This window comes from Diabrotica virgifera, chromosome 9, assembly GCF_917563875.1.
Source record: "Diabrotica virgifera virgifera chromosome 9, PGI_DIABVI_V3a".
NCBI classification, from domain to species: Eukaryota; Metazoa; Arthropoda; class Insecta; order Coleoptera; family Chrysomelidae; genus Diabrotica; species Diabrotica virgifera.
Genome location: NC_065451.1, coordinates 225,559,739 through 225,586,302, shown reverse-complemented (window position 1 = coordinate 225,586,302; position 26,564 = coordinate 225,559,739). Strand labels below are relative to the sequence as shown.

Below are 26,564 nucleotides of genomic sequence, written 5' to 3'. Positions count from 1 at the left end.
GTTTAATTCGTACACCCGGTATATATACAATGAAAATTTACTTATTTAGCAACAATATTATTACAGGGGTATTGTTAAAGAATCAGGCTATAACATATTAAAAAATCAATTTAAATCGGCCAACAGGTTCGGGAAATACGAGACATCAAAAATTACCAAATTTTTGAGGGGGCTGATTTCTATGCACGCAAGTTTATATAAATTTCTTTAAGTTTGGTATTTTACATACGGCATACCTACTTATAATTTTTGTTTTTGTAGATGCCAAGCCGTTGCTGTGTGCCAGAGTGCAAAAGCAATTACGATAGCAGTCTTAAAAAGAATGAACAACCAGAAAGCACTTTTTTATTTCCAAAGGATCCAAAGCTGCGAGAACTTTGGTTACAGTGTATCCACAGGAAAAATTTTGTTATTGGAACATCAGCGGTAGTATGTGCCAAACATTTTTATTCTGATGACATCGAGAGAGTTAGAGAATGGGTAGATAAGGAAGGCAACAAACATGTAGAGAAATTAACGAATCCTAAGTTAAAACCTTCTTCAGTTCCTCGCATTTTTCCAATTCAGGATGTTTCTAAATAAGTGCGAAAAACTTTAAAGGGAAAGGAACAAAATGCAAAATTTTGACGCCTGTCAAAATTTTCAGTGTATTTTAAATGCAATCATTTTTTCGAATTCTGAGAAAACTAATAAGTATTTTTGAAAAATTTAAACGATGAATGAAAGATTACTTTATTACCGAGGGCCGAAAGTCCCTTAGAATGAATGAAAGGTTGTTTTTGAATGACATATTTGAAACTAAAAGTCACACTAAATTTTCTTAATTTTTCGCCCCTGTAAGTTATTAAAATAAACATAGAAGTTTTCAGGGACTTTCGGCCCTCGGTCCTAACGTAATCTTTCATTCTGCGTTTAAATTTTTGAAAAATACTCATTAGTTTTCTTAGGATTCGAAAAAAATTAATCCCATGTATATTCTTGTTATTGGTTTTTTTTTGTATAATAAACGTTACTTACAAGGAAGTACTTTTAATTTTATTTTGTACAAACTTCTAATTAATAATATTTTCTTGTTCGACTCAAAAAATACTATAAATTTTACCATAATTTCTACTTTAAAATTGTGTTTTCAAAAGCGGTAGTCCGAAAGTCAGACTACGCACGTCATCAATTGCGATGTTGCCTTTTTCTCTTCATGGCTTGTAAAGTAAAGGTGGCTATGATATTTACCAAATTTAAATCCGTTCCAACAAATCCAACATGCTGTCAAAATTAAATCAATATGTCAATATGGCTACTGGGTGTAAAGTGTAAAAGATAAATCTTATTCTATCTGTTCTTAATGAGTTTTAGATAATTTTAGTTGTATTTCTTTGTAATTTTGTGTTGTACAAAGATTAATTTAACATTTTCTCTGGAAGTATTAATTTAGAAAGATAATTATGCTTCATTGGTGTTGTGTTTTGAAGTGTGAAATGCAAAGTAATTGTGATAAAGTTCACTTTTAAACTGAACTAAATAAGGTATCTGAGAGACAACAATGGTTAAATGCAATACAATGTACAGGTTTTACTAGCGAAATGAAAATTTTCCTGTCCTGTCTGCTGTAATCATTTTATATCTGGTAAGTTACAATTACAACAGTAACGATTTTTGAAGATGTTAACATTTTAATCTTATAGGAAAACCAGCCGACTTAATCGATAATAACAATCTCCAGATTGGGTTCCTTCAATAAATATGGGCTATAAACACAATGAAATAAGTTCCCCAAAATCTAAAATGGAGTGGTATCAAAGGAGAATTAAAGGAAAAAATATTCATATTGAAATTATTTATAAGGCACTGGACTGTCTTAAATTCTACAATAATACTAGGTGGGTAAATGATTTTAGACATTTTTCATTAAGAGTAGATTAAGATTAAGTAGATTTTCATTCAGTAGATTTAAGACTTGTTTACACAGGTAGAGTAATGATGCAAGTACTTGATAGAGTAGAGTAACTCTACCTGTAAAAATGCTCAGCACAGTAGAATAGCTGGTAGAGTGTATAGTTGGAGTTAAAGTAGAGTGACTAGCAACCTATGGCAAAGTAACTACTCTATGACCACCACTACTGCCAAAATGTCTACTCGGCTGCACACTCTACCCATGGAACACGCTCAATTATGGCAGAATAGAGTAGGTAGGAGAGTACATAGGGGCGCTGTCATTCTGGCTGGAATTGTGTTTTGTGTAAATAGTGAAAATGAAGTTCACCGAAGATGAAACTTTAAAACTTGTAGAGCTATAATACGGCGAATACCAGTGTTTATGGAATTTAGGTAGTGTATACTACAGAAATAAAAGTTTGCAGCAAGCTGCGGAGGATGAAATCGTCGAAAGAATGGCAAAGGGGGCTTTGGAGTAAACGAGCTTAAGCAAAAAATTAAGAATTTAAGGTGCACTTATAATCAAGAGTGTTTAAAAATACAAAAATCGGTTTCACTATACTAGCATCAGTACTATACTTGTACTCTCCTCATGTGAATGGTATCAAGCCATTTTTGGTAGAGTACTACCGCTACTCTACTCTCCTCAAAACTCTACCCATGTAAACAAGTCTTTAGAAACAGTGGAAAATGAGGTAGCTAGTAGAGTAGTAGTAGAGTAAAATATACTGGTTTAGCAAATTACAATGTTTTAAGGTAATACAGTAGCGATAAACAGGTAGCCAAAACGTGTTCCAAGATTGTCACTGTAATTTTGAATATTTTTTCGAGGCATTTGGCACACGTATTCGTAAAATAATAAAGAATGGCAGTACAGAGCCCAATTTGAAAAATATATTAATATGTGGAAATTACTCTGTAATTATACAATATTTAAAAAACGAGCCTGTACCGCCATTAAGAAGAACAAAAAAATACACTTTCTTCAAATAAACTTTTTTATCCGATGCCTAGATTTTGTGTAATTTTGGAACTACTAATGAAATAAAAAATTTTAGTAGTTCCAAAATAACACAAAATCGGATAAAAAAGTTGTATTTGAAGAAAGTGTATTTTTTTGTTCTTCTTAATGGCGGTACAAGCTCGTTTTTTTTATATTGTATTTAATTACAGAGTAATTTCCACATAATAATATATTTTTCAAGTTGGGCTCTGTACCGCCATTCTTTATTATATTACGAATATGTGTGCCAAATATCTTGAAAAATATTCAAAATTACAGCCGCAATCTTGGAACACATTTTCGCTACCTGTTGATCGATACTGTTTCCTCTTAAGATAGTTTTAATAGTTATTTATGATATAAGTATTAAAAGTACAATTTTAAGACGCGCATGTGAAAGTTAACTTGAAAAAATTATTTTATTAATGTTTTGACTTCCACATCAGATGTCATTGTCAAAATACAAAATATTTATTATTATTAGGTTTGTTCTAGCAAACAGTCAAACTAGTCAAAAACCATCAGCAAACAGTTGGTCAGTAAAAGAACATAATACAGTCACCAGTGCGATCCCCTCTACTCGCGCTGGTCCACTATTCGCGAAGTGGTCTACAAAAAACCAGGAAGGAAACGGAATATGTGGCTACGAAAGGCAAAAGAAAGGTTTACAAAGCAAATGTGACACATTTTTTTGAAATATTTAGGAATATCAGTAAATTGCATTAAAAGAATGTATGAAAAGATTTTGTTCAATAAAAATGTTTATATTTATCAAGGATGTATTATTTGGTATGGCCACATATCGTCAGTGATGTAATAATACATCCTATCTGTTTTTTCATGAGTTTTGTAAGAGAGACTAAAAACTTGTCTTAGGGTCACCTCCTGTTTTCGTATGATATTTTTTGACTTGTTTTGTAGTAAATTAAACTATCTATGAACTACAAAACAAGTCAAAACTTACATATGAACACAGGAGGTGACCTTAAAACATGTTTTTCCATCTCTCATACAAAACTCATGAAAAAACAGATAGGAGGTATTGTCACATCAGCAAGGATGTACAGTGATAAGTGCCCTAATAACCGGCAAAATATGGGCAACATATTTAGTTGTGAGATAAAAAGAAATGAAACTAGTCGAGCTGGGAAATTTAGCGAAATTAACCTTTAAATTTACGTTATATTGATCCCACCTTTACACATATCGGAGGAGTATGTCAACTAAAACTGTCACTGTGACAGTGGTAGTTTCCAAACTCGTCTGATACGTCTGAAGGTGGTACACAATCAATACAATCTAAATGTATAAGTTAATATCGCTAAATTTCCCAGCTCAACTAGTTTCATGTCTTTTTATCTCACTACTTAATACATCTTTTGTGCTATTTTGCCGGTTATTAGAGCGCTCATCACTGTATTTCTGGTATATCCAGGGAATGTCTACAAAATATATTTTGAATGTCCAGAGAACATTCGTGGACATTCATGGAATGTTCCAATAAGACATTCAGGTAATGTTTAAAATGCTGACATAGGATTTTCCTGGGATGTTCAGGGAACATGTTTTCGGGGATATTCCAGGAATTTTTCAATGTCTGTGTACCTTCTACGGACCTATATGGAATATTTTGGTGTTATTACCGCCGCACTCCACTTGCGATTTGTAATCAGGAAGATTGAACACATTGTTTCAAATACAAGTCAATCCATTTGTGACTAAATAATCATGGATTGACTTCTATTTGAAAGAATGTGTTCAATCTTCACAACTACAAATCGCAAGTGGAGTCCGGCGCTTAGGGCTACTTCCTCTTCGGTATTATGTATTATACTACAGAAATCAGGAACTTTCCTTCTAAATATATGTATGCATCTTGGCCATCAAACATATTCTTCCAAACATTTTTTTAAGGGGTTACATAGGTCTTGTGGGTAAAAAAGTGACTTTTTAAAAAAATTATATCTCGAAAACTAAAATTTATTTTTATTTATAATTGGAACATGTAAAAGTATAGTACTTAAGGTAGTCTCAAAAAAAGTTTCAGCCAAAAATATTCATTTTTGTAGAGTTTAAGTTTTTTTGCGTTGGCAGCATAACTAGTCTCATCTGAAATCAAAAAGTTTCTTGTAGTTTATACCTCTGGCTAGAATATGAACGAAGGAATTAAAAAAAATTAAATTTGAAGATTTTACATAAGTTTAAACACATTTTTGACCCCAATTTTTCTCATTTTTAAAGTAGTTTTTTTTTTATAAAACAAAAATGACCTCATCTAATAAAAAATCCTTTGTTCATTCACTAGCCAGAGGTATAAACTACAAGAAACTTTGATTTCAGATGAGACTGGACTTGTTATGCTGCTCACTGCAAAAAAGGGCTGTTGTCGAAAAATTGCAGTCAACTCTACAAAAATGAATATTTTTGGCTGAAATTTTTTTGAGAGTACTATACTTTTACATGTTTCAATTATAAATAAAAATAATTTTTAGTTTCCAAGATATAATTTTTTTAAAAAGTCACTTTTTTTACCTGCAAGACAACAACTTAACAAATTGTTGATTTCAAATTGTAACAATTGTTTTGCAAAGTATGCTGCCTTCTTGTATTTTCTGTGTTATCTTCATCATACAATTACTTCATCTAAAAACTTTCTGCGATATATTCGCAACAACAAAAACAAACAAAACAAAAAAAAATAAAACAAAAGTTTAACCACCTTCACACCACAGAATCAAGCAATCAAGTTACACAAATTTTCAAACACCTCACCCGACACAGCGTCTCAAGTACGATTGCGCGAATTGGTAAATATAACTCCGCACGACCACGCAACTCGAAACACAAGTACGCAAACACGGTTGCGTGAAACGTGGCTCGCAATCGTGAAATTTACAAGACTTGCTCGACCTGTAGATTCTTGTGTTCCAACATGCTGTCAAAATTAAATCAATATGGCTACTGGGTGTAAAAGATAAATCTTATTCTATCTGTTCTTAATGAGTTTTAGATAATTTTAGTTGTATTTCTTTGTAATTTTGTGTTGTACAAAGATTAATTTAACATTTTCTCTGGAAGTATTAATTTAGGAAGATAATATGCTTCATTGGTGTTGTGTTTTGAAGTGTGAAATGCAAAGTAATTGTGATAAAAGTCGAGATAAAGTTCACTTTTAAACTGAACTAAATAAGGTATCTGAGAGACAACAATGGTTAAATGCAATACAATGTACAGGTTTTACTAGCGAAATGAAAATTTTCCTGTCCTGTCTGCTGTAATCATTTTATATCTGGTAAGTTACAATTACAACAGTAACGATTTTTGAAGATGTTAACATTTTAATCTTATAGGAAAACCAGCCGACTTAATCGATAATAACAATCTCCAGATTGGGTTCCTTCAATAAATATGGGCTATAAACACAATGAAATAAGTTCCCCAAAATCTAAAATGGAGTGGTATCAAAGGAGAATTAAAGGAAAAAATATTCATATTGAAATTATTTATAAGGCACTGGACTGTCTTAAATTCTACAATAATACTAGGTGGGTAAATGATTTTAGACATTTTTCATTAAGAGTAGATTAAAGATTAAGTAGATTTTCATTCAGTAGATTTAAGACTTGTTTACACAGGTAGAGTAATGATGCAAGTACTTGATAGAGTAGAGTAACTCTACCTGTAAAAATGCTCAGCACAGTAGAATAGCTGGTAGAGTGTATAGTTGGAGTTAAAGTAGAGTGACTAGCAACCTATGGCAAAGTAACTACTCTATGACCACCACTACTGCCAAAATGTCTACTCGGCTGCACACTCTACCCATGGAACACGCTCAATTATGGCAGAATAGAGTAGGTAGGAGAGTACATGGGGGCGCTGTCATTCTGGCTGGAATTGTGTTTTGTGTAAATAGTGAAAATGAAGTTCACCGAAGATGAAACTTTAAAACTTGTAGAGCTATAATACGGCGAATACCAGTGTTTATGGAATTTAGGTAGTGTATACTACAGAAATAAAAGTTTGCAGCAAGCTGCGGAGGATGAAATCGTCGAAAGAATGGCAAAGGGGGCTTTGGAGTAAACGAGCTTAAGCAAAAAATTAAGAATTTAAGGTGCACTTATAATCAAGAGTGTTTAAAAATACAAAAATCGGTTTCACTATACTAGCATCAGTACTATACTTGTACTCTCCTCATGTGAATGGTATCAAGCCATTTTTGGTAGAGTACTACCGCTACTCTACTCTCCTCAAAACTCTACCCATGTAAACAAGTCTTTAGAAACAGTGGAAAATGAGGTAGCTAGTAGAGTAGTAGTAGAGTAAAATATACTGGTTTAGCAAATTACAATGTTTTAAGGTAATACAGTAGCCATAAACAGGTAGCCAAAACGTGTTCCAAGATTGTCACTGTAATTTTGAATATTTTTTCGAGGCATTTGGCACACGTATTCGTAAAATAATAAAGAATGGCAGTACAGAGCCCAATTTGAAAAATATATTAAGGCTATAGGTACATAATTCGCAAATATTTTACGTGTATCCGTACTTTTTCTGTCTTTACACGGCAAATTACGTGTAGTAAAATTCACACTGGTATGGATATGTAAACATTACTAGAATGTCATTCTACTTGAAAATGTCATCATTAATTTAAAGAGATGGGTGTTGGATATTCTTGGATAACTGTTATTTTTATAATTGCAAATTATTAATTCAGTTAATAAATGTGATAATTTTTTCACTAACTATGTATTCAGTGATCGTAATAATTTATTTGCACAACAAAGACTAATACTCAATCGAGAAAAGAGGAAAATTGTTAAAGTGATTTTTTAATAATATATTGTTATGGAACGCTTACAATTTTGAACATCTTTAACAACAAAATACTTGGATCACAGAATATATTATCCTGATGTATTCTCTGCTTGGATCTTCCACAAATAATACACAATAAATAACTTTTTATTAAGTTCACGTCTTAAATCAATTATTTATCAAATACACTATATATCAATAATATTTAATCAATAACTCAACATATTCCCGATGCAATGTCAAATATTTAAAATTGTCACTGATAGTTCTTAGGCCCCCATATAAAATTATTATTTATGACCACACCGTTGAAACTTTTTGTACTTGTTATTTGGGTGGAGTCGGACAAATTTCGAGCTTAGCGCATCATGGCAGTGGGGCGTTTGTCTGTCAAGCGGTCACGAAGTTGTCAATTTTATGCAAGAAAAAAATTTATAACCACATTGGTCATTTTATTTTAATCAATGGTTTTTATCGTATAAACAGCGAAAATAATTTTGTCGGACAAAAATATTGGGGCATACGACGCGTCGGACACGCTAAATATGTCAAATTTATGAAAATAAAAAATTTATTACCACATTGCTAATTTTATCAGAATATACCATAAAACATTTTTACAATAATGTGGTAACCTTGTCGGACAATTTTCACGGGGCATATGCACAGTCGGACGCGCCGAAGATGTCAATTTCCTGAAAATTTTTTATTTATTACCACAGATGTCATTTTTATTTTGTGCTGTTCTTTTACATGTGTAATGCATATTGGATCACTTGTCGGACAAAAATAATGGGGCGTTTTGGAGATACAGGGTGTCAAAGTTAAACTTTTTTTTTTATTTATTATCGAATATTTCCTGACAGGTGTGAGATAACAACATGAAATTTGGTATGTGGGGGTTTCTTGGGTCGAGGAAACTAAATTCCCTACCAAAAATTATGCATTGCCCAGAGGGCGCCACATACGCCTTTCAGCACTCATTTATTACGTTCAATTTTTTTATCCCTCACTCTGTATAATTTTGACATTAAAATTTTTATTGTCCTATTAGTTTTACTTAAAAAAGGTATACTTCTTTTATCTCCCTAAACTCAACCGTTTTCGAGATAAACGCATTTTAAATCTGCGATACACCATCATTTTTAGCATAATATCATTGTAGTTACACCCGAAAAATAACTTAAAACCATAAAATTATCCAAAAATGTATCGCAAATTTCTTCAAATGGAATTTGCGATGCAATGACATAAATTTGAGAACTGCTATATATTATGCTAATATTATGCTAAAAATGATGGTGTATCGCAGATTTAAAATGCGTTTATCTCGAAAACCGTTGAGTTTAGGGAGATCAAAGAAGTATACCTTTTTTAAGTAAAAATAATAGGAAAATAAAAATTTTAATGTCAAAATTATACAGAGTGAGGTATAAAAGAAATTGAACGTAATAAATGAGTGCTGAAAGGCGTATGTGGCGCCCTCTGGGCAATACATAATTTTTGGTAGGGAATTTAGTTTTCTCGATCCAAAAACCCCCACATACCAAATTTCATGTTGTTATCTCATACCTGTCAGGAAATATTCAATAATATATAAAAAAAAATTAACTTTGATATCCTGTATCTCGGTTATTATAAAATTTGTACTAAGATAAGTTTAAATCTAAGCTAACTAACTAAGCTTAAATCGGTCTATTTTTACCTCAGGAACCTGACGTTAAGCTATGGCCAATTATTTACGAAATTTTACCTGTATATAAATTAAATGAAATTGAATGTATTGTTTCTCGATTCCACGTTAAGATATATATGGTCGCCTTCTATGATTATCTCTCAAATGATCTAGTGTCCATCGAATGTACACTAGAGTTTTTTTTCTATTCGAAATAGAATAAAAAATTATTTTAATGGCCGGTAAATGAACTCGTATTGCTCTATTTTTATATAAATCTATCTAAATTTAGCGTCGCAACCACTACAACTACATAAACCATTTCGGCGATAATGATCAAATGGATTATACTTTTGGAACTAGATACCTTCTAATCGGTATTACCGAATTTGATCACTAAATATGAGTTTGAAACGTATTGAGAAGTAGTGTCTGATGCATCCAAGGTCAAGTAGGATAACCGAAGGTATTATAGGACTATTGAGCTTGAAAAACCGGTTTTCCTATAGGAAATAGATTTGATCACACTTATGAAGGCTATAACTTAAAAATTCGAATTTTTCCAGATAGAGGTATACACCGATAGACGCATCTGGAGTCCTCCTTATTTGTTGGCGCAATTTGTAGGTTGAAATTTTGAGTAATTGTCTAAAAACCAAAATTTTCAAAGTTTAGTTTTTCGGTTTTTCAGCTGTACTGAGCCGTGTGTATCTCTGATCTTAACCACTTAAGCACTATTTGAAAGCTTAACTCAACGCTATTAATTTGGTGCACTTTTGGTTTTCCTGTCTCTTCTTGAACCTAAGATTTATACACCCAAAAAATATGCCGTTTTGTACCTACCAAGTCCTATAGCTGGCTTATGGGTGGTCGAAAGTCACAAGCTATACCGGTTCTGAATCGGCCCTGACCCCCTCTTAAAACATAGAAAAGAAATTCAGATCGGTATAACTTTTCCACAAACATACACACAAACATACAAAACATTTTCCCCTTTTTAAATAGAAATTGAGTAAAATTTCTGAGATCGGTAACTTTTGAATGATATATACAATTTTCAAAATGGCAATGGGATAAGACAGAGAGATTCCCTGAGTCCTCTGTTGTTCAACCTGATCATGGACGAAATAATAAAAAAAGTATTAAAAAAGTATATTATTAAAAGTATTATAAAATAACAAAAAAAGGATACCAAATGGGAGAAAAACCACTTAAAATAATCTGCTATGCAGACGACGCAATACTAATCTCTCAAAGTGAAGATGATTTACAACGTATGCTGCACGAATTTAATATAACCGCTAGAAAATTTAACATTTTAATTTCCCCAAAAAAGACTAAATGCATGGTTACAACAGTAAATCTAATAAGGTGTAAATTAGAGCTGGAGGGTCAAATAATAGAACAAGTCATGGAGTTTAAATATCTAGGCATCAAACTATGCAACTACGGAAAGCTCGAAACAAAAGTGGAAGATCAGATGAATAAAGCAAACAGAGCCGCAGGTTGCCTGAATGAAACAATATGGAGAAATAAAAACATCAGAAAAGAAGTGAAAGGCAGAATTTACAAAAGAGTCATCAAACCAATAATGACATACGCGGCAGAAACACAACCTGATACAGAAAGGACAAAAAAAGCTATAGAAACAGCAGAGATGAAAACATTGCGAAAAATCAATGGTAAGACGCTGTGGGATATAGCTAGAAGTGTAGATATATGAAGGGGATGCAAGGTGGACAACATTAATAACTGGATGAAAAGCAGAAGGGTAGAATGGAACGACCACATAAGCCGAATGACAACAAATAGAGTAGTAAGAACGGACAGAGACGGTTCCCCAATAGGAAGACGATCAGGGGGAAGACCACGAAAAAGATGGAATGACAACTTACTGGAGGCACATTGAAAAACAGACAGAGTAATGTCTATATAAAAAGAAGAAGAAGAAGAGAAGAATTTTCAAAATTAAACATGCGTTGAAAATCGGACTTAAATTTTCGAAATTTTTGGGAGATTTGGGGACGAGAACGAAAAACAGACCCTAAATGGGAATGGCCGTAACATCCACACCCTTGTACCAAAATGGATGGTTGACATATTTCTCTCTTCCTATATTTTAAGATTGGATTTGGCCCAATTTTTTCAATTCAGTCACATTTAGAAAATCGAAAATTTCTTGTATAATATAGTGTCGCATGTACGGGAACAGCCGTTCTCTGGGATATAAAAAAATAATAAGCATTAAGGAGACCAAAGCGAACTATAAACTATTTTTCTCGGTTAGATCTACATAGATCAAACTAAAAATTTGTAGAAATACTCCTTATAATCTTTATAAGGACGTAACGTAGAGAACATTCCAAAATTTTAGAAAAATTTTCCGAAATTTTCCCTCTTGTCGGAAAATCTTTTTGGAAAATTTTGGGTAAAACTCACCGTCATGCCCTTTTAAGTGTTGTACATAGCGTATGTACCAATTTATAGCTAAATCGATTCAAAAGAAACCGAGAAACACTGTTTTAAATTTTTTTTTGATAATACCTCCTCCTCGATAGCCTAAAAGACTTAAGCTTTCTGTTCGTTTGCCCCAACATTTTTGTCAGACAATTAGATTTTTTGTTCAAGAATATAATTACTTGTAACTTACTGCCTTTGTCGGAAAATTGGTTTTAAAGATAAGGGATGCACGAACCCAGCAGAGTTTAAAAGTATAATTTATTAATAAAAATTAAATTTTTTTGTCCGACTTTGGATTTGACCCAATATTTTTGTCGGACAATTATATTTTTTTATTTAGAATATGTGGGTACAGCTCTACGTCATACCCTTTTAAATGTTTTACTTAGTGTGTTTACCAATTTTCAGCTATATCGATTTAAAAATAACCGAGAAAAACTGTTTTAATTTTTTTTTTTTTTGATAATACCTCCTCGTCGATAGCATAAAAGAATTGAGTTTTCTGTTCGTTTGCCCCAACATTTTTGTCAGACAATTACATTTTTTGTTTAAGAATATAATTAATTGTAACTTACTACCTTTGTTGGAAATATGGTTGTAAAGATAAGGGATACACGAACCCAGCATAGTTTAAAAGTATAGTTTATCAATAAAAATTAAATTTTTTGTCCGACTTTGGATTTGCCCCAATATTTTTGTCGGGCACTTAGATTTTTTGATTTGGAATATAACTACTTATAACCTGATACATGAGTCGGAATTTTTTTTAATTCGAGAAAAAAAACTACAGAACGATGTTTGTCGTTGTTCAAGGAGTATGTAAGCAAATATCAGATCAAAATTTTTCTAAAATTTTCCCTCTTGTCGGAAAATTTTTTAAGAAAATTTTGGGTACTGCTCTACGTCATACCCTTTTAAATATTTTACTTAGTGTGTGTACCAATTTTGAGCTAAATCGATTCAAAAATAACCGAGAAAACTCTTTTAAAATTTTTTGATATAACTTTCTCGTCGATAGCCTAAAACAATTAAGTTTTCTGTTCGTTTGCCCCAAGATTTTTGTCAAACAATTACATTTTTTGTTTAAGAATATAATTACTTGTAACTTACTACCTTTGTCGGAAAAATGGTTGTAAAGATAAGGGATACACGAACCCAGCATAATTTAAAAGTATAGTTTATCAAAAAAAATTAAATTTTTTGTCTGACTTTGGATTTGCCCCAATATTTTTGTCCGACACTTAGATTTTTTGATTCGGAATATAACTACTTATAACCTGATACATGTGCTGAAAATTTTTTTTAATTCGAGAAAAAAATACAGAACGATGTTTGTAGTTGTTCAAGGAGTATGTACACAAATTATCAGATCACAATTTTTCTAAAATTTTCCCTCTTGTCGGAAAATTTTTTAAGAAAATTTTGGGTTCCGATCTACGTCATACCCTTTTAAATGCTTTACTTAGCGTGTGTACCAATTTTCAGCTAAATCGATTCAAAAGTAACCGAGAAACACTGTTTTAAATTTTTTTTTTGATAATACCTCCTCGTCGATAGCCTAAAAGAATTAAGTTTTCTGTTCGTTTGCCCCAACATTTTTGTCAGACAATTACATTTTTTGTTTAAGAATATAATTACTTGTAACCTACTACTTTTGTCGGAAAAATGGTTGTAAAGATAAGGGATGCACGAACCCAGCATAATTTGAAAGTATACTTTACTAATAAAAATTAAATTTTTTGTCCGACTGTCGAGTTGCCCCAATATTTTTGTCCGACACTTTGATTTTTTGATTAAGAATATAATTACTTATAACCTACTAATGTTGTCGGAAAAATGGTTTTAAAGGTAAGGGTTGCACGAACCCAGTATTGTTTAAAAGACAGTTTATTAATAAAAATTAAATTTTTTGTCCGACTTTGGATTTGACCCAATATTTTTGTCGGACACTTAGATTTTTTGATTTAGAATATAATTACTTATAGCCTGATACTTGTGTCGGAAATTTTTTTTAATTGGAAAAAAAAAACTACAGAACGATGTTTGTCGTTGTTCAAGGAGTATGTACGCAAACATCAGATCACAATTTTTCTAAAATTTTCCCTCTGGTCGGAAAATTTTTTGGGACAATTTTGGGTACAGCTCTACGTTATACCCTTTTAAAAGTTTTACTTAGTGTGCGTACCAATTTTCAGCTATATCGATTTAAAAATAACCGAGAAAAACTGTTTTAAAAATTTTTTTTTGGTAATACCTCCTCGTCGATAGCCTAAAAGAGTTAAGATTTCTGTTCGTTTGCCCCAACATTTTTGTCAGACAATTAGATTTTTTGTTTAAGAATATAATTACTTGTAACTCACTACCTTTGTCGGAAAAATGGTTGTAAAAATAAGGGCTGCACGAACCCAGCATAGTTTAAAAGTATAGTTTATCAATAAAAATTAAATTTTTTGTCCGACTTTGGATTTGCCCCAATATTTTTGTCGACCACTTAGATTTTTTGATTTGGAATATAACTAGATACTTATAACCTGATACATGTGCTGGAAATTTTTTTTTAATTCGAGAAAAAAAACTACAGAACGATGTTTGTCGTTGTTCAAGGAGTATGTACACAAATTATCAGATCACAATTTTTCTAAAATTTTCCCTCTTGTCGAAAAATTTTTTAAGAAAATTTTGGGTACAACTCTAAGTCATACCCTTTTAAATTTTTTACTTAAGGTGTGTAACAATTTTCAGCTAAATCGATTTAAAAATAACCGAGAAAAACTGTTTTAAAATTTTTTTTGATAATACCTCCTCGTCGATAGCCTAAAATAATGAAGTTATCTGTTCGTTTGCCCCAACATTTTTGTCAGACAACTGCATGTTTTGTTTAAGAATATAATTAGTTGTAACTTACTACTTTGTCGGAAAAATGGTTGTAAATATAAGGGATGCATGAACCCAGCATGATTTAAAAGTATAGTTTATTAATAAACATTAAATTTTTTATTCGACTTTGGATTTGCCCCAATATTTTTGTCGGACACTTAGATTTTTTGATTTGGAATATAACTACTTATAACCTGATATATGTGTCGGAAATTTTTTTTTCAAGAAAAAAAACTACAGAACGATGTTTGTCGTTGTTCAAGGAGTATGTAAGCAAATATCAGATCACAATTTTTCTAAAATTTTCCCTCTTGTCGGAAAATTTTTTAAGAAAATTTTGGGTACAGCTCTACGTCATACCCTTTTAAATATTTTACTTAATGTGTGTACCAATTTTGAGCTAAATCGACTCAAAAATAACCGAGAAAACTCTTTTAAAATTTTTTGATATTACTTTCTCGTCGATAGCCTAAAAGAATTAAGTTTTCTGTTCGTTTGCTCCAAGATTTTTGTCAAACAATTACATTTTTTGTTTAAGAATATAATTACTTGTAACTTACTACCTTTGTCGGAAAAATGGTTGTAAAGATAAGGGATGCACGAACCCAGAATAGTTTAAAAGTATAGTTTATTAATAAAAATTAAATTTTTTGTCCGACTTTGGATGTGCCCCACTATTTAGGTCGGGCCCTTTCATTTTTTGATTTGGAATATAACTACTTATAACCTGATACATGTGCTGAAATTTTTTTTTTAATTCGAGAAAAAAATACAGAACGATGTTTGTCGTTGTTCAAGGAGTATGTACAAAAATTATCAGATCACAATTTTTCTAAAATTTTCCTTCTTGTCGGAAAATTTTTGAAGAAAATTTTGGGTTCCGATCTACGTCATACTCTTTTAAATGCTTTACTTAGCGTGTGTACCAATTTTCAGCTAAATCGATTCAAAAGTAACTGAGAAACACTGTTTTAAATTTTTTTTTGATAATACCTCCTCGTCGATGGCCTAAAAGAATTAAGTTTTCTGTTCGTTTGCCCCAACATTTTTGTCAGACAATTACATTTTTTGTTTAAGAATATAATTGCTTGTAACCTACTACTTTTGTCGGAAAAATGGTTGTAAAGATAAGGGATGCACGAGCCCAGCATAATTTGAAAGTATACTTTACTAATAAAAATTAAATTTTTTGTCCGACTGTTGAGTTGCCCCAATATTTTTTCCGACACTTTGATTTTTTGATTTAGAATATAACTACTTATAACCTGATACTTGTGTCGGAAATTTTTTTAATTGAAAAAAAAACTACAGAACGATGTTTGTCGTTGTTCAAGGAGTATGTAAGCAAATATCAGATCACAATTTTTCTAAAATTTTCCCTCTTGTCAGAAAATTTTTTAAAAAAGTTTTGGGTACAGCTCTACGTCATACCCTTTTAAATGTTTTACTTACTGTGTGTACCAATTTTGAGCTAAATCGATTCAAAAATAACCGAGAAAACTCTTTTAAAATTTTTTGATATTACTTTCTCGTCGATAGCCTAAAAGAATTAAGTTTTCTGTTCGTTTGCTCCAAGATTTTTGTCAAACAATTACATTTTTTGTTTAAGAATATAATTACTTGTAACTTACTACCTTTGTCGGAAAAATGGTTGTAAAGATAAGGGATACACGAATCCAGCATAATTTAAAAGTATAGTTTATCAATAAAAATTAAATTTTTTGTCCGACTTTGGATGTGCCCCACTATTTATGTCGGGCACTTAGATTTTTTGATTTGGAATATAACTACTTATAACCTGATACATGTGCTGAAAAAATTTTTTTTAATTCAAGAAAAAATACAGAACGACGTTTGTCGTTGTTCAAGGAGTATGTACACAAATTATCAGATCACAATTTTTCTAAAATTTTCCCTCTTGTCCGAAATTTTTTTGGGAAAATTTTGGGTACAGCTCTACGTCATACCCTTTTAAATGTTTTACTTAGTGTGTGTACCAATTTTTAGCTAAATCGATTCAAAAATAACCGAGAAAAACCGTTTTAAAATATTTTTGGATAATACCTCCTCGTCCATAGCCTAAAAGAATTACGTTTCCTGTTCATTTGCCCCAACATTTTTGTCAGACAATTAAATTTTTTGTTTAAGAGTATAATTACTTGTATCCTACTACTTTTGTCGGAAAAGTGGTTGTAAAGATAAGGGATGCACGAACCCAGAATAGTTTAAAAGTATAGTTTATTAATAAAAATTAAATTTTTTGTCCGACTTTGGATGTGCCCCACTATTTATGTCGGGCACTTAGATTTTTTGATTTGGAATATAACTACTTATAACCTGATACATGTGCTGAAATTTTTTTTTAATTCGAGAAAAAATACAGAACGATGTTTGTCGTTGTTCAAGGAGTATGTACACAAATTATCAGATCACAATTTTTCTAAAATTTTCCCTCTTGTCGGAAAATTTTTTAAGAAAATTTTGGGTTCCGATCTACGTCATACCCTTTTAAATGCTTTACTTAGCGTGTGTACTAATTTCCAGCTAAATCGATTCAAAAGTAACCGAGAAACACTCTTATAAATTTTTTTTTGATAATACCTCCTCGTCGATAGCCTAAAATAATTAAGTTTTCTGTTCGTTTGCCCCAACATTTTTGTCAGACAATTACATTTTTTGTTTAAGAATATAATGACTTGTAACCTACTACTTTTGTCGGAAAAATGGTTGTAAAGATAAGGGACGCACGAACCCAGCATAATTTGAAAATATACTTTACTAATAAAAATTAAATTTTTTGTCCGACTGTCGAGTTGCCCCAATATTTTTGTCCGACACTTTGATTTTTTGATTAAAAATATAATTACTTATAACCTACTAATGTTGTCGGAAAAATGGTTTTAAAGGTAAGGGTTGCACGAACCCAGTATTGTTTAAAAGACAGTTTATTAATAAAAATTAAATTTTTTGCCCGACTTTGGATTTGACCCAATATTTTTGTCGGACACTTAGATTTTTTGATTTAGAATATAACTACTTATAACCTGATACTTGTGTCGGAAATTTTTTTTAATTGGAAAAAAAACTACAGAACGATGTTTGTCGTTGTTCAAAGAGTATGTAAGCAAATATCAGATCACAATTTTTCTAAAATTTTCCCTCTTGTCGGAAATTTTTTTTAAAAAGTTTTGGGTACAGCTCTACGTCATACCCTTTTAAATATTTTACTTAGTGTGTGTACCAATTTTGAGCTAAATCGATTCAAAAATAACCGAGAAAACTCTTTTAAAATTTTTTGATATTACTTTTTCGTCGATAGCCTAAAAGAATTAAGTTTTCTGTTCGTTTGCTCCAAGATTTTTGTCAAACAATTACATTTTTTGTTTAAGAATATAATTACTTGTAACTTACTACCTTTGTCGGAAAAATGGTTGTAAAGATAAGGGATACACGAATCCAGCATAATTTAAAAGTATAGTTTATCAATAAAAATTAAATTTTTTGTCCGACTTTGGATGTGCCCCACTATTTATGTCGGGCACTTAGATTTTTTGATTTGGAATATAACTACTTATAACCTGATACATGTGCTGAAAAATTTTTTTTTAATTCAAGAAAAAATACAGAACGACGTTTGTCGTTGTTCAAGGAGTATGTACACAAATTATCAGATCACAATTTTTCTAAAATTTTCCCTCTTGTCCGAAATTTTTTTGGGAAAATTTTGGGTACGGCTCTACGTTATACCCTTTTAAATGTTTTACTTAGTGTGTGTACCAATTTTTAGCTAAATCGATTCAAAAATAACCGAGAAAAACTGTTTTAAAATATTTTTGGATAATACCTCCTCGTCCATAGCCTAAAAGAATTAAGTTTCCTGTTCGTTTGCCCCAACATTTTTGTCAGACAATTAAATTTTTTGTTTAAGAGTATAATTACTTGTATCCTACTACTTTTGTCGGAAAAGTGGTTGTAAAGATAAGGGATGCACGAACCCAGAATAGTTTAAAAGTATAGTTTATTAATAAAAATTAAATTTTTTGTCCGACTTTGGATGTGCCCCACTATTTATGTCGGGCACTTAGATTTTTTGATTTGGAATATAATTACTTATAACCTACTAATGTTGTCGGAAAAATGGTTTTAAAGGTAAGGGTTGCCCGAACCCAGTATTTTTTAAAAGACAGTTTATTAATAAAAATTAAATTTTTTGTCCGACTTTGGATTTGACCCAATATTTTTGTCGGACACTTAGATTTTTTGATTTAGAATATAACTACTTATAACCTGATACTTGTGTCGGAAATTTTTTTTAATTGGAAAAAAAATACAGAACGATGTTTGTCGTTGTTCAAATAGTATGTATGCAAATATCAGATCAAAATTTTTCTAAAATTTTCCCTCTTGTCGGAAAATTTTTTTAAAAAGTTTTGGGTACAGCTCTACGTCATACCCTTTTAAATATTTTACTTAGTGTGTGTACCAATTTTGAGCTAAATCGATTCAAAAATAACCGAGAAAACTCTTTTAAAATTTTTTGATATTACTTTCTCGTCGATAGCCTAAAAGAATTAAGTTTTCTGTTCGTTTGCCCCAAGATTTTTGTCAAACAATTACATTTTTTGTTTAAGAATATAATTACTTGTAACTTACTACCTTTGTCGGAAAAATGGTTGTAAAGATAAGGGATACACGAATCCAGCATAATTTAAAAGTATAGTTTATCAATAAAAATTAAATTTTTTGTCCGACTTTGGATTTGCCCCAATATTTTTGTCGGACACTTAGATTTTTTGATTTGGAACATAACTACTTATAACCTGATACTTGTGTCGAAAATTTTTTTTTATTTCGAGAAAAAAAACTACAGAACGATATTTGTCGTTGTTCAAGGAGTATGTACGCAAATATCAGATCACAATTTTTCTAAAATTTTCCCTCTTGTCCGAAATTTTTTTGGGAAAATTTTGGGTACAGCTCTACGTCATACCCTTTTAAATGTTTTACTTAGTGTGTGTACCAATTTTCAGCTAAATCGATTCAAAAATAACCGAGAAAAACTGTTTTAAAATATTTTTGGATAATACCTCCTCGTCCATAGCCTAAAAAATTAAGTTTCCTGTTCGTTTGCCCCAACATTTTTGTCAGACAATTAAATTTTTTGTTTAAGAGTATAATTACTTGTATCCTACTACTTTTCTCGGAAAAATGGTTGTAAAGATAAGGGATGCACGAACCCAGAATGGTTTAAAAGTATAGTTTATTAATAAAAATTAAATTTTTTGTCCGACTTTGGATGTGCCCCACTATTTATGTCGGGCACTTAGATTTTTTGATTTGGAATATAACTACTTATAACATGATACATGAGCTGAAATTTTTTTTTAATTCGAGAAAAAAATGCAGAACGATGTTTGTCGTTGTTCAAGGAGTATGTACACAAATTATCAGATCACAATTTTTCTAAAATTTTCCCTCTTGTCGGAAAATTTTTTAAGAAAATTTTGGGTTCCGATCTACGTCATACCCTTTTAAATGCTTTACTTAGCGTGTGTACTAATTTTCAGCTAAATCGATTCAAAAGTAACCGAGAAACACTGTTATAAATTTTTTTTTGATAATACCTCCTCGTCGATAGCCTAAAAGAATTAAGTTTTCTGTTCGTTTGCCCCCACATTTTTGTCAGACAATTACATTTTTTGTTTAAGAATATAATGGCTTGTAACCTACTACTTTTGTCGGAAAAATGGTTGTAAAGATAAGGGATGCACGAACCCAGCATAATTTGAAATTATACTTTACTAATGAAAATTACATTTTTTGTCCGACTGTCGAGTTGCCCCAATATTTTTGTCCGACACTTTGATTTTTTGATTAAAAATATAATTACTTATAACCTACTAATATTGTCGGAAAAATGGTTTTAAAGGTAAGGCTTGCACGAACCCAGTATTGTTTAAAAGACAGTTTATTAATAAAAATTAAATTTTTTGTCCGACTTTGGATTTGACCCAATATTTTTGTCGGACACTTAGATTTTTTGATTTAGAATATAACTACTTATAACCTGATACTTGTGTCGGAAATTTTTTTTAATTGGAAAAAAAACTACAGAACGATGTTTGTCGTTGTTCAAGGAGTATGTAAGCAAATATCAGATCACAATTTTTCTAAAATTTTCCCTCTTGTCGGAAAATTTTTTTAAAAAATTTTGGGTTCAGCTCTACGTCATACCCTTTTAAATATTTTACTTAGTGTGTGTACCAATTTTGAGCTAAATCGATTCAAAAATAACCGAGAAAACTCTTTTAAAATTTTTTGATATTACTTTCTCGTCGATAGCCTAAAAGAATTAAGTTTTCTGTTCGTTTGCCCCAAGATTTTTGTCAAACAATTACATTTTTTGTTTAAGAATATAATTACTTGTAACTTACTACCTTTGTCGGAAAAATGGTTGTAAAGATAAGGGATACACGAACCCAGCATACTTTAAAAGTATAGTTTATCAATAAAAATTAAATTTTTTGTCTGACTTTGGATTTGCCCCAATATTTTTGTCGGACACTTAGATTTTTTGATTTGGAATATAACTACTTATAACCTGATACATGTGCTGAAAATTTTTTTATTTCGAGAAAAAAATACAGAACGATGTTTGTCGTTGTTCAAGGAGTATGTACACAAATTATCAGATCACAATTTTTCTAAAATTTTCTCTCTTGTCGGAAAATTTTTTTAAAATAATTTTGGGTTCCGATCTACATCATACCCTTTTAAATGCTTTACTTAGCGTGTGTACCAATTTTCAGCTAAATCGATTCAAAAGTAACCGTGAAACACTGTTTTAAATTTTTTTTTGATAATACCTCCTCGTCGATAGCCTAAAAAATTAAGTTTTCTGTTCGTTTGCCCCAACATTTTTGTCAGACAATTACATTTTTTGTTTAAGAATATAATTACTTGTAACCTACTACTTTTGTGGGAAAAATGGTTGTAAAGATAAGGGATGCACGAACCCAGCATAATTTGAAAGTATACTTTACTAATAAAAATTAAATTTTTTGTCCGACTGTCGAGTTGCCCCAATATTTTTGTCCGACACTTTGATTTTTTGATTAAGAATATAATTACTTATAACCTACTAATGTTGTCGGAAAAATGGTTGTAAATAAAAAAATTTCAGGAAATTGACATCTTCGGCGCGTCCGACTGCGCATATGCCCCGTGAAAATTGTCCGACAAGGTTACCACATTATTGTAAAAATGTTTTATGGTAGATACCGTTAAAATTATCCATGTGGTAATAAATTTATTATTTTCATAAATTTGACATATTTAGCGTGTCCGACGCGTCATATGCCCCAATATTTTTGTCCGACAAAATTGTTTTCGTTGTTTATATGATAAAATCCATTGATTAAAATAGAATGACCAATGTGGTAATAAATTTTTTTCTTGCATAAAATTGACAACTTCGTCACCGCTTGACAGACAAACGCCCCACTACCATAATGCGCCAAGCTCAAAATTTGTCCGACTCCACAAAAATAACAAGTACAAAAAGTTTCAACGGTGTGGTCATAAATAATAATTGTATATGCGGGCCCAAGGCCTATGATTGTCAGTGTCTGACTGAAAATATATCGACGCTGTCAAGCCAAAACGGCATAAACGACATTCACTTGATTTTTCAGGAAACACAAAAAACTGATTATTTTTATTTTTACCAATTCTGCTTATCTGCACAGTGATTCAAAAAAATTGGTGATTTTTTTTCAAATTTTAATTTATTGTGAACATTAATGTGGCTGAAAATGTCTGAAATAAATTAAAAACTATAAAATGGCGCTTATGTCCAATCAAGATATAACATTGGTGAATATGCCAAACTTACCTCTGGCGTTTGTGTCGATCGCATCGTTGTAAGGTTAGTCAATATGGCGGTTAAAAGGGATATATGCCATTAATGAAAAAAGAAAAGAAAATCAAAAATTGTCGTTTATGCCAACAAGAAAAATGATGAAATTACGAAGATTTTTGATAGGGTTTATTTTTCATTAAGGCTATGGGTACATAATTCGCAAATATTTTACGTGTATCCCTACTTTTTCTGTCTTTACACGGCAAATTACGTGTAGTAAAATTCACACTGGTGTGGATATGTAAACATTACTAGAATGTCATTCTACTTGAAAATGTCATAATTAATTTAAAGAGATGGCTTTTGAATGTTCTTGGATAACTGTTATTTTTATAATTGCAAATTATTAATTCAGTTAATAAATGTGATAATTTTTTCACTAACTATGTTTTCAGTGATTGTAATAATTTATTTGTACAACAAAAACTAATAATCAATCGAGAAAAGAGGAAAAGTGTTAAAGTGATTTTTTAATAATATGTTGTTATTTTGGAACGCTTACAATTTTGAACATCTCTAACAACAAAATACTTGGATCACAGGATATATCAATCTGATGTATTCTCTGCTTGGATCTTCCACAAATAATACACAATAAATAACTTTTTATTAAGTTCACGTCTTAAATCAATTATTTATCAAATACACTATATATCAATAATATTTAATCAATTTCTCAAAATATTCCCGATGCAATGTCAAATATTTAAAATTGTCACTGATTGTCAGTGTCTGACTGACAATATATGCTGACAATATTATATTCGGTTGAGTGCGTTGTAAGACAAAGACAGATTTGGAAAATATTACCACGGCATTGTGTTCATTTTTTTCAAATCCTGAAAAAACCAATAAATATTTTTGAAAAATTTAAACGCAGAATGAAAGACTAAATTATTACCGAGGGCCGAAAGTCCCTTAGAATAAATAAAAAGTTTATTTTGAATGAGATATTTGAAATTAAAAATCACACTAAATTTTCTCTTAGTTTTTTCACCCCTGTAACTTATTAAAATAAACATTATAGAAGTTCTCAGGGACTTTCGGCCCTCGCTAATAACGTAATCTTTCATTCTGCGTTTAAATTTTTTAAAAATACTTATTAGTTTTCTCAGGATTTGAAAAAAATGAATCCCCATTTGAATAGCATTGCAGCCGAAAATACGTACCGATCCTCTTAATATGTGGAAATTACTCTGTAATTATACAATATTTAAAAAACGAGCCTGTACCGCCATTAAGAAGAACAAAAAAATACACTTTCTTCAAATAAACTTTTTTATCCGATGCCTAGATTTTGTGTAATTTTGGAACTACTAATGAAATAAAAAATTTTAGTAGTTCCAAAATAACACAAAATCTGATAAAAAAGTTGTATTTGAAGAAAGTGTATTTTTTTGTTCTTCTTAATGGCGGTACAAGCTCGTTTTTTTTATATTGTATTTAATTACAGACTAATTTCCACATAATAATATATTTTTCAAATTGGGCTCTGTACCGCCATTCTTTATTATATTACGAATATGTGTGCCAAATATCTTGAAAAATATTCAAAATTACAGCCGCAATCTTGGAACACATTTTCGCTACCTGTTGATCGATACTGTTTCCTCTTAAGATAGTTTTAATAGTTATTTATGATATAAGTATTAAAAGTACAATTTTAAGACGCGCATGTGAAAGTTAACTTGAAAAAATAATTTTATTAATGTTTTGACTTCCACATCAGATGTCATTGTCAAAATACAAAATATTTATTATTATTAGGTTTGTTCTAGCAAACAGTCAAACTAGTCAAAAACCATCAGCAAACAGTTGGTCAGTAAAAGAACATAATACAGTCACCAGTGCGATCCCCTCTACTCGCTCTGGTCCACTATTCGCTGATGGTTTCAAACTGATGCTAGAACAAACCTATTATTATTATGCATATCATTATCTGTAAATAATATTTCTTCTGATTGTTAATTGTAAAGGATAGAAAAATTACCATTTATTTCATTTTTTTTTTTAGAATCAGCTGAGAGAAGTGGTCTACAAAAAACCAGGAAGGAAACGGAATATGTGGCTACGAAAGGCAAAAGAAAGGTTTACAAAGCAAATGTGACACATTTTTTTGAAATATTTAGGAATATCAGTAAATTGCATTAAAAGAATGTATGAAAAGATTTTGTTCAATAAAAATGTTTATATTTATCAAGGATGTATTATTTGGTATGGCCACATATCGTCAGTGATGTAATAATACATCCTATCTGTTTTTTCATGAGTTTTGTAAGAGAGACTAAAAACTTGTCTTAGGGTCACCTCCTGTTTTCGTATGATATTTTTTGACTTGTTTTGTAGTAAATTAAACTATCTATGAACTACAAAACAAGTCAAAACTTACATATGAACACAGGAGGTGACCTTAAAACATGTTTTTCCATCTCTCATACAAAACTCATGAAAAAACAGATAGGAGGTATTGTCACATCAGCAAGGATGTACAGTGATAAGTGCCCTAATAACCGGCAAAATATGGGCAACATATTTAGTTGTGAGATAAAAAGAAATGAAACTAGTCGAGCTGGGAAATTTAGCGAAATTAACCTTTAAATTTACGTTATATTGATCCCACCTTTACACATATCGGAGGAGTATGTCAACTAAAACTGTCACTGTGACAGTGGTAGTTTCCAAACTCGTCTGATACGTCTGAAGGTGGTACACAATCAATACAATCTAAATGTATAAGTTAATATCGCTAAATTTCCCAGCTCAACTAGTTTCACGTCTTTTTATCTCACTACTTAATACATCTTTTGTGCTATTTTGCCGGTTATTAGAGCGCTCATCACTGTATTTCTGGTATATCCAGGGAATGTCTACAAAATATATTTTGAATGTCCAGAGAACATTCGTGGACATTCATGGAATGTTCCAATAAGACATTCAGGTAATGTTTAAAATGCTGACATAGGATTTTCCTGGGATGTTCAGGGAACATGTTTTCGGGGATATTCCAGGAATTTTTCAATGTCTGTGTACCTTCTATGGACCTATATGGAATATTTTGGTGTTATTACCGCCGCACTCCACTTGCGATTTGTAATCAGGAAGATTGAACACATTGTTTCAAATACAAGTCAATCCATTTGTGACTAAATAATCATGGATTGACTTCTATTTGAAAGAATGTGTTTAATCTCCACAACTACAAATCGCAAGTGGAGTCCGGAGCTTAGGGCTACTTCCTCTTCAGTATTATGTATTATACTACAGAAATCAGGAACTTTCCTTCTAAATATATGTATGCATCTTGGCCATCAAATATATTCTTCCAAACATTTTTTTAAGGGGTTACATAGGTCTTGTGGGTAAAAAAAGTGACTTTTTAAAAAAATTATATCTCGAAAACTAAAATTTATTTTTATTTATAATTGGAACATGTAAAAGTATAGTATTTAAGGTAGTCTCAAAAAAAGTTTCAGCCAAAAATATTCATTTTTGTAGAGTTTAAGTTTTTTTGCGTTGGCAGCATAACTAGTCTCATCTGAAATCAAAAAGTTTCTTGTAGTTTATACCTCTGGCTAGAATATGAACGAAGGAATTAAAAAAAATGAAATTTGAAGATTTTACATAAGTTTAAACACATTTTTGACCCCAATTTTTCTCATTTTTAAAGTAGTTTTTTTTATAAAACAAAAATGACCTCATCTAATAAAAAATCCTTTGTTCATTCACTAGCCAGAGGTATAAACTACAAGAAACTTTGATTTCAGATGAGACTGGACTTGTTATGCTGCTCACTGCAAAAAAGGGCTGTTGTGGAAAAATTGCAGTCAACTCTACAAAAATGAATATTTTTGGCTGAAATTTTTTTGAGAGTACTATAC

At 31.1% G+C, this 26,564-nt stretch overlaps 1 long non-coding RNA gene across 3 annotated transcripts; it reads left to right on the top strand.

Moving 5' to 3' along the window:
- The first annotated feature begins 1,194 nt into the window (after positions 1 to 1,194).
- Positions 1,195 to 24,882, top strand: LOC126892845 (uncharacterized). 3 transcript variants are annotated; one of them, XR_007701021.1, is made up of 3 exons: positions 1,195 to 1,624; positions 6,286 to 6,480; positions 24,701 to 24,882. It is a non-coding gene; the product is annotated as an uncharacterized LOC126892845 (long non-coding RNA). The 3 variants fall into 3 exon arrangements; XR_007701020.1 differs by lacking the exon at positions 6,286 to 6,480 and adding an exon at positions 1,683 to 1,877; XR_007701022.1 differs by lacking the exons at positions 6,286 to 6,480; positions 24,701 to 24,882 and adding exons at positions 1,683 to 1,877; positions 3,420 to 3,706.
- Positions 24,883 to 26,564: the final 1,682 nt, after the last annotated feature.